We start from the raw sequence: 9,302 nt of genomic DNA on the forward strand, positions 1-9,302 counted from the left end.
TGTGTGGCTCCAAATCCAGGCCTCCATTGGTTAATAAATTTGATTTCCATTGATGATTTTAGTGTGATTTTGTTGTCAGCACATTCAACTTTGTACAGAACAAAGTATTCAATGAGAATATTTAATTCATTCAGATCTAGGATGTGTTATTTGAGTGTTCCCTTTATTTTTTTGAGCAGTGTATATATAGCTGTAGACTAATTTTCAGTCAGTCTACAAAAATAAATGTGTTTGAATGCTTTCTTGTCCTGTTTATTCATAGCACCTTGTTCTTATGCTTCCTTTTGATCGCTTTTTTTTTATTTATGTATTTTTGTGATGTGGGCGTTAATCTCTGACTTGATACAAAATGGCATTACACACAAGGGATCAAACCTAATCTTAAACCTAAGAAAATGTGGTTTTTCCTTAATCCTCTGTCTTAAAGATCAACAAAATCTTTGTTTTTGTTTTTTTTTTTCTCATTGGGTGAGCAGATTTTAAGACAGCTGCAGAAATCTCACAGATACACTGTGCGGTTTATGATTTGTGTAGTTGATTTTGTAACGCTGTTCATTTTCCGCTTCTGGATGTTGCCACCGCCCAGCTCTGTGATCATTTATCAGTTTGTCTACAAACCTCACTGCCAAGCAAAAATCTTCCCAGAGTCATACATTTAATAATCTTGTCAGATCAAAAGGCAAAATCCATGCAGCCTTCACTTGTTCACAAATTGCCTGCTTGTTGATGTGCAAATAAATCAATGTAGGAAATAATGTCAAAGTGATATACAGCATGCACTACATCATATATCTCAACTTTATTAAGCATTGGAAAAGGACACATGCTATTGTGAAATTTCTATCAGTCTGACACTTTTCTGAAGATAATTCTGACATTTCCTAAAGTTATTTGTTACTAAAAATACTTACACAGTATAAAGCTATTATTAGTTATGAGTTTGTACTGTATATGTATGTATACTTAAGCTCATTAAAAAAATATCAGTGGTGTATATACATAAAAAAACAAATCAGCATTTTTGATAATTTAAACATAAAGATGAATGAGAGGCTTAGATTTAAATACACACAGATGCCTGTTTGATTGATATGTATGTTTATAGCAATACATCAACTTTGCCTCAATATCAGTTAGCATCACTATATAAACTGGCATTTGAAATTTAAGGTTAAAAAGATTTAGAAGTATAGAAAAAGCATTTGGATTCTTTTAGAGTAGAGGTTATTATTTCAGATGTTCATTGAGGTTTTTAGTTTACATTCAATCAGCAAGAAAATCTCCTTTATATCTGCAGGATTCTACAGAAATGCACTGTAGCAAAGCTTTTTTTTTTAAGGATTTTTCATTTTCAGTTGATAGTGAAATGTCATATTTGTTTTAGTAAATGTGATAGTGATGCAGCACATGATTGTATAAAGTTTCAAGCGGCAATGTCAGCAGTATGGTTGTGTTTTTGTTTCTTTTCTTTTTTTTTCAAGGTGAACATTAAAACCTTGGTAAATATAGTTATTAAATATTTCTATTATGGTCACCAGGCATAATAGTAACAATAATATCTGGTGTCAATATCTGCCTAATTTTTCATATTGATGCATTTCTCTGTTAAATTAACACGTTATTTAACAGAGAAACATTTAAAAAATCATTTAAGTTATTCCTGTGCTTATAGGACATGGTCCTAAGCCTTGACATTTGCTAAATTGGGTAATTCTTTAAAATACCTGAATGTAGTTTTTTGGACAAAACCTGCGTCATCTCCAATGACCTTTAACGACCAATGTGTTTCTGCAACTTCAGCTCACCAGAAGAGGTTCAATAGTCCCTCTGAGAGGTTAGATCTTGATAGGTAACATCAATGAGTCGTTTTTCCACACAACATTCATCTTGTCGTTTGCCTAATTAGCAACAGAAAAATCACTGAGCCATTGTTCGACTCTCTGAAGTCCCATTCAGCAATAACACTGTGATCTAATGTAAATCTGATGTATTTTGTTCTCTGCTGTAGAGAACCTTTACCTGGTTGAGCTGTCCTGTTTCTGTTCTCTTTCATGTGCTGAATCTTCCAAGTTTTCCTTTTCTTGTAAAACAATTTATTGTCCGGGACCTTTCTCACTGTTGCCTGGAACAGCCAATACTTGGATTTTGTATTTGATATATTGAAAAAAAGTGACTCCACAACTGAGCCACTCATATCCTGTCAGCTGTCCAAGAAAAAGTGTAGCGTGCATCATTGTATTGTTGGGAATCAAAATTTGAATCAATGTTTGTCTTATGTAATTATTGATAATTAGGATAATTGTATTTTTTTTAATCATCATTAGTTTGAACTAAGTTTCTTTGGTCGAATCAGGCAAAAAATGTCCGGAATAACAAGTCAATGCCTTCTCTGCTTCTATTACAAAACTAGGAGAAGCTAATGTCTAGTCTATGACACAATCAAAAATGTTTCTATTTGTTGTGAACGGCTTCAAGTGCGACATAATCCAACTTCCACATATGTACAAAGGGCAAAAACAAACTAATTATTGTACAGCCATAGGGCCATGTCCTGTGGCAAATCAGAGCTGTGAGTCAGTTCCTGCAAATGTGGCAACTAAGGCAAGCACTTGTTATGCAGGCATCTGCTTTGTGGCTTATCTCTACTCCTCAACTGTGCAGAGCAATCACTGCTTGGCTGGCCCTGGCCCTGCAAAAAAAAAAAAAATCTTTTCTGTTCTCCCTCTTCTCATTTTCTCTGCCTACTTTCTCAGCATGTGTTTTTTTTTTTTTTTTTGCCAGCTGCCTGTGGCTTTATTGCATCCAATTGTTCGTTTGGAAACACATATTAAAATCATTTTAATTTGAATCATTTGCAATCAAATGGATGATTTAATCTTAATGTGGGAGATGGCTCAGTCCCATTCCAAACTGCGCTAGCCTCAAGGCAGTGTCAGTGATAACAGAATGAAGATAGGAGGGAGGGAGGAGAAACTTCATAATCTGTTTTACAATAAAGCTAAAACGCCAAGGTAATCTTAAATCAGATAGCATTGCAAAACATGTTTAATCTGGGGGCAATTATTTCCTCTCTATTTCGTCTGTGTATGCGTCTTTGTGTATTATGGGATCCTGGCAAATGCAAAAGCGATTTGCTTTTGGTCTCGAAGGGTAGGTAAATTTACGGACAGGATTTTTTTCTTTTTTTTTTTTCAACTTCTTTGTGGAAATGTTGTGGTTCTAAGACTGTCTTTAAAGTGAACTTAAGTCATATATTGGGATTAGAGCTATAGAAAAATTGCTTCCAGTTGCTACATTTATGCAGAAATAAATTAAGCCATTTGAATAAACAGCAAAGTCACAATTGGGGGCATTTTGATTGTAAAAAATAAATAAATAAATAAATAAACCGTACCATTACTTCGTGAAATAACCCTTGTAAGAATACAGTCAGGAACATTTGCCATCTAGTGTATTATCAAATCCAGTTCTGTATGATTAAATTGCCCTCTCATTTCTTTCTTTATTTTATCTTTCAAGCATTTTTATAACAGATTAAATACAACAAAGAGTCAATTTTAGCTGAAAATGTAGCCTTAGACACAAATGTGGTGCTAAGTGAAGATAGCACCACATCCAAAAAGTGGATTCAGTGCATCCACTTTTTGTCATTGGGTGCACTGAAAAAAGAAAACAGGTGATCCAAATTAGTTAATTTGTTACAAGAAATCAGATGAAGTTCATCCAAGTAAATATATTAACCTTAAGTTGTTGTGTTCAACAAACACAACTAAGTTCAGTTTGACAAACTTAATTCAAGTACGTGCAACAAATTAACTCAGCGGTTCTTAAGTTGGAGCTTCATTCTCATTTTTTAGTGTCTCTGTCATATCACTGTTTCACAACAATGGCACGGGCAAAAATTCCCATTACTTCATTTCCTTTCACATGCATTTTGGGTAATTGGTCAATTGATTTCTGAGTCGGAAAGAGAACACATAGGTGTGTTTGTCTTTGCCATTTTTTTTAGTCATGGTCCTCTGATCAGTCCAGATTATACCCCACCTCTCATCTGATGGCAGCTGCAAAGGGCTCAAGCCCTCTTGTAACGCTTAACAGGATAAAGCAGAAATTGGAACTGAATGAATAAGTGGTTCCCCTAGCAACAAAAGCAATTTTTTTTCAAAGCCAGTTCATTAGTGCAACAGTAACATAGCAATTTGTACACAGTCTGTATGAGGAAAAAGCTTTCATCACTAGAACTATTTCCATGTCTGATCCAATGAGTTTTTATATCATCTGATATAAGTGGGCAGTGCATTGATGCACTTTCATCTGGAGGAACTCGTAGATCTAGTTGTCATGTGAATTAGGGCTGTCAATTTTAAGAGTGTGTTTTCAAAGCTCGGGTGTTTGATTTATTTAAACCAAACTCTGGTTTGAATGAATGTTTTAGAAATTATTTTATCTCATGTGGCAGCCATTTGAAGGTGCCTAAATGCTTGGTCTCACTGAGCGCCGCCTTTTCCACACAGCTCCTCCTTGGAGCTGCAGTCTCAAACCTTTCCCTCCACCACCTCCACCCAGCTACTTCAGACCAGCACCAGCAGCAATTAGCAAACACCTGTTGAAACTGTGCATCTGCTGAGCTCATTACATGAGCTACTTCTCAGTGCAAACACTCCTAAAAACATTTTTAAAGGCTTAATGGGGAAACATTGTTGAGATTAATGTGCTGAAGGTGGAGTGTCGGAAAGAGACTGTCCAGATAGGAAAAGAAAAAGTCCTTGGGGCTGGTTTATGAACTAAACTGGTTTAATAGATCTATGGATTTTCATCTTTTGTTGTGGAAGTAGATCATTGCCCTCATTTAAAACAATCTAAATGAGATGTCGACATGGATTCAGAGGCTGATGGTGAAGATGCAGAGGTATGACTTTATGCTGACCTATTCTCCAGGAAAACATATGATTCTTGCTGATGCACTTTCCAGAACACACACACAGACAATGGTGTGAGTTCAACTACAGAGGATGTTCAGTATCATGTTAGCATTGTGTCTGCTTTGTTGCCTGTGTCAGATGAAAAGTTGAGACAGATTGTCGAGGCTACAGCTAAGGACACGGAGTTACAGCTTGTCATACAGAGCATGGATGGAGGATTGCCATCATGTTCAGTTTTTCAAACTACATTTGATTTTGCCAATGTAAACCTTTTCTATCATTTTTGTTCACTTCACATCTTGTCAATAAGCAGAAACTAAACCTGATAGGTGTAGCTAGTATGAGATATATTTTTTTCTGAAAAATACATGTGGTTCGAACTAATGCGATTCCTAAATGTGATTAAAGCCCTCTCCAGCTCTTACACTGGCCTTCCTTATTGGATGACAGTCACTCTATGTGCCATTTTCCTTGCTCCAGCTGTTTTCTGGTTCTGAGTTCATTATGTGTATTTAATGAATAGCTTCATGAACACCAAGGACTATATAAGGTCTCCGGATTATAATTACTTTTACAAATCAATCACGAGCAACAGAATTGGGCTTTTTTGACTAAATAAATTTAGGGGAACTAATAGTTATTTTTCAGCTAATAATCATTTGATCCTATCGGGGCACTCACATATTGTGTTTAGAACAATGAACTTTCACCCCAAGATCGTCAGGCAATTATTAATATAAAAAAAGGGAGAAAAAGGTCATAGCGCCATAGTACAAAGTAACTTATTCTGTCTTGACACAGTGACACACTAACACATGTACCCTTCCTTTCAATACTCAATACCTCTCTAGATACATTAACAGATATTGCAATAAATGACAATGTGTGTCAGGATTCTAAAAACCATCAAAATAGAAAAAGTAAAGATCTTGTGATATATAACATCCCGTTTGACAATGGTTGCATAACATACTAGAAAAGCCCTGCAGCATGTGTGATTGAAAATTGCTGCACTGTGGCTGCATGGTTGTCATCTTCACTGTGGCCTGCCAATTCATCAGGCATCAAAAGCAGATTGGGATGATGACTAATGTCTCTGTCTGTCTTTGACAAACACTGGCTACGGTGTTTGCTTTTCAGCAGCTGCCAGACACAACTCTGCTTTGCAAGTCTGGCTTATTGGTGAGGTGACAGTCCAAATCTTGAAACCTAGCAACGAAGTATGATTGAGGAAACAAGAACATTGCTTCAAGTGCCCATCCCATGTGACATTCTAAAAGTACCTTTAGGACAAAGTTGTTAAAGTTTCGTTCCTTGATGCGTGCATTGTCTTGAACACACATAAAATACGTTCTGTATTTCTTTGTACCAAAGAATAAACGAGTGCAGTCATCCTTTGCATTAATTAAGGAGACCTATGCTCACTTCCAGTGGTTTCTGATTAACTTTTTTTTCTGTCCTTCTAAGATAGGGTCGGTTATTAGACAAATGACTTTTTGCTCCATTGGCCTTTGCCACTAGATAACCATGATTGAAGGTTAATCCACTACTTTTAGTTAAGGAAGGGGGAGTTTCGGAAAATATAGAGCCTGTCACACTGTTGACACCCTGCTTTATACATGTCTGTTTTTGAACCATTTATCCAGTGCAAGAATTTATCACATTTAATAAAGGCATCACAATTACGATGTACTATTTTAAAAATATTTTAGTGTTTCAAGTAGACTTTAAACCAACTTTCTCTACACAGACGTTCTGTCTGTGATCCGTTCTGACGAACAGTGGAGCTCGTCTGATGGGCCTGTGAGAAGTATGGCAGCTGCTCTCTGTATGAAGTGGACAATAGCTGGGTAGGTACATTCATTCAGTGCATATCACTGGGGGTTCAGTGCCGTGGAGGAGAACTGCTTCATTTACTTAGAGGGACAAGCTAGTTCAAACTCACCTGGGGAAACAGTGGATCAGGTAGTTGGATTTCGTCTTGTAGCTGATTAGTTTGCTTTGTTTGTCTCAGTTGTTGTCTTTGGGCAAGGCACTTCACCCTACTTGCCTGCTGTTGACTTGCTTGCTTGCTGTTGCTGTTACATCAGGCCGACGGCCTGATGTATCAGCAACACGCAATGCAAAATCAGACATTATGAGAAGTACAGTATGGAAAGGTCGATGAAGCAGAGCTGGTTAATGTCCTGCAGGTGTCAACTAATCCCATTTGTTTATTTCTGCACTATACAAGTTAGTGTTTTTATTGTTTTTTTTTTTTTGTTTTTTTAAAAGGTAAAATATAAAAGACAATGAACATCTTTCAACAAGTCAATGTAAGGAAATGGAGTGGGTGGAAAAAGACACTGGAGAAACCACATCTCAAAGATTAAACTTTTACATCTAAAACCAGTGCTTATTAGAAATGTGGAATCTTTAATATTACGCATTTCTAAAATTACCTTGGCTTCCTGATACACGTCTGGCAAAGGAAAAACAACAGAAACAACTCTAAGAAATTTAGTCTCTGCAAAGCGAAAACAAAGTGCGGACTGGGGAGGTTACTGCCTTTCAGGAATTGGATGAAAACTGATGGAGCAAACTGTAACATTTGTGACTCTAATGCACTAGAAATTGTGTTTGTATTATAGAGGCAGTTGTTCTACTACAGGGGGTCAAAACAAATCCGCTTTTCCTTTTGACTTGCTTTTTCCATTGAACACAACCATCAGTCAGTAACTATCTTCGTCATTTAAATGGCATGTTAGCTCTCTCCTGCAGCTCAAGAGGCTGATGTGAGGCACTGATTGCTAGTCAGTCCTCATCACCATATCTTTGAGAGACTTGACATTACTTTTGATTTGAGCTTTTTACTTCTTTCTGATTCCTATTTTCTGCTGTTAACCAGCAGATCAATAAATTGTTCTCGCATAAAGTATTCAGAAAGGCTTGCCTTCTGCAGCATATGACTGACTAAGCACATTAGTTATTACAGCCAATGAAAAATTATTTTAAAAACTGTGTATGAAAGTATTCACATTCCTAAATCGAAAATCCATTAAAAATATAATTTTGCAAAAATAAATATTTATAATTAATGCATAATTCATAATGTACAACTAATTATAAAAAATTCCCTTTAGTCAGATTTTATACAGTAACTGTATGCAGATGTTTAAAAAAATAAAATAAAATAAATATCCCCGGCGTAAATGTTGCAACTTTTGAAATCCTCATATACACACATATGCACCACTGTTATTGAATTTATGTGAATTCTACTCCAGTGTTTCACTGAATAACCTGATATTGATTTCATATTGTCATCTAAACTGCGCTGATAACTGCAGGCACAGTTGGAGTAAGTAAAATGGATTTCAGTCCAGCTTATTTTCTGATTATTTCTCACGTTTGACTACTTGAAGAAAAATACCCACTGACTACTGAAAACAGTCTAAACTTTATACCTTTGTTTTAGAATTATGGTCCCACTTTCGCCCGTTGTGTGACTGAATAAAAAGCCTCTCCAAACCGAGCTCCTGCTGAATTTCAACCTCAAGCCATCACCAGTCCTGGCAAAAGTAAGTCGCTCTCTTTCCCAATAACATCGACTATAATTCACACCAGTCACCCCAACACAAAGAGTATACAAAATGGAGGTGAATGATAGGCAACGAACATGTGACATACATGAAAAATGACTTTTTCTTCATGCTTATGCAAATGCCATTACATATGAAAGCAAATGTCAGTCACAAACATTCTAAGAATAACAACAACAAAAAAAAACATAAGGATCATTGTAGGATTTACATAAGACACCAAAACCAATGCAGTCTTATGTCTTTTGGGAGTTTCTGATTTTGCCATTAAAGTTTGAGTTAAAACTATAGCAGACACACCAGCAGCATTTAAGTAATAAGTCTAATCTTTTGAAAAATCATTGTTCTGACTAAGCATTTCCATATACATTTTGTCACGCTTGCTCTTGCAGTCTGTCTTGAATGTTATTGGAAACTTGCCTTATGCACAGCCACAGCACACAAGAAGTGATGGTTTCAGGTCTATCCCCCTTTTAAATATGTCAATGGGATGTTAATTATTCAGCAAGCATTTACCTGCTGCAGCCATAGACTCTTATATCGTTCCCTGCTCATCATTGATTCATTGATTTTGCAGCAGATGGTTTTGCTATTTAGAAAAGAGCCCTCAGAGGGAAGAAATATGTTTATGTCATTTAGAGCTTTCTCAGCGTTTCCCTTTTTTCTTCAGATTTGCTCAGGCTCAAACTCAGTTTTCCAGAACAACATCAGTGCTTTTGCCCATAAGCTTATACATTTCATCTGCCAGTTGAGAAAAAGGGCAACCAATTACTTACAAACAAGACAAACAACCCCACAC

At 36.3% G+C, this 9,302-nt stretch overlaps 1 long non-coding RNA gene across 1 annotated transcript; it reads left to right on the plus strand.

The window, feature by feature from the left end:
• The first annotated feature begins 4,219 nt into the window (after window positions 1-4,219).
• Window positions 4,220-8,476, plus strand: LOC107835778 (uncharacterized). Its single transcript, XR_001661601.1, has 3 exons — window positions 4,220-4,294; window positions 4,836-4,909; window positions 8,380-8,476. It is a non-coding gene; the product is annotated as an uncharacterized LOC107835778 (long non-coding RNA).
• The last annotated feature ends 826 nt before the right edge of the window (window positions 8,477-9,302 follow it).

Source organism: Poecilia formosa, unplaced genomic scaffold (assembly GCF_000485575.1).
Source record: "Poecilia formosa unplaced genomic scaffold, Poecilia_formosa-5.1.2 Scaffold22, whole genome shotgun sequence".
Taxonomy (NCBI): domain Eukaryota; kingdom Metazoa; phylum Chordata; class Actinopteri; order Cyprinodontiformes; family Poeciliidae; genus Poecilia; species Poecilia formosa.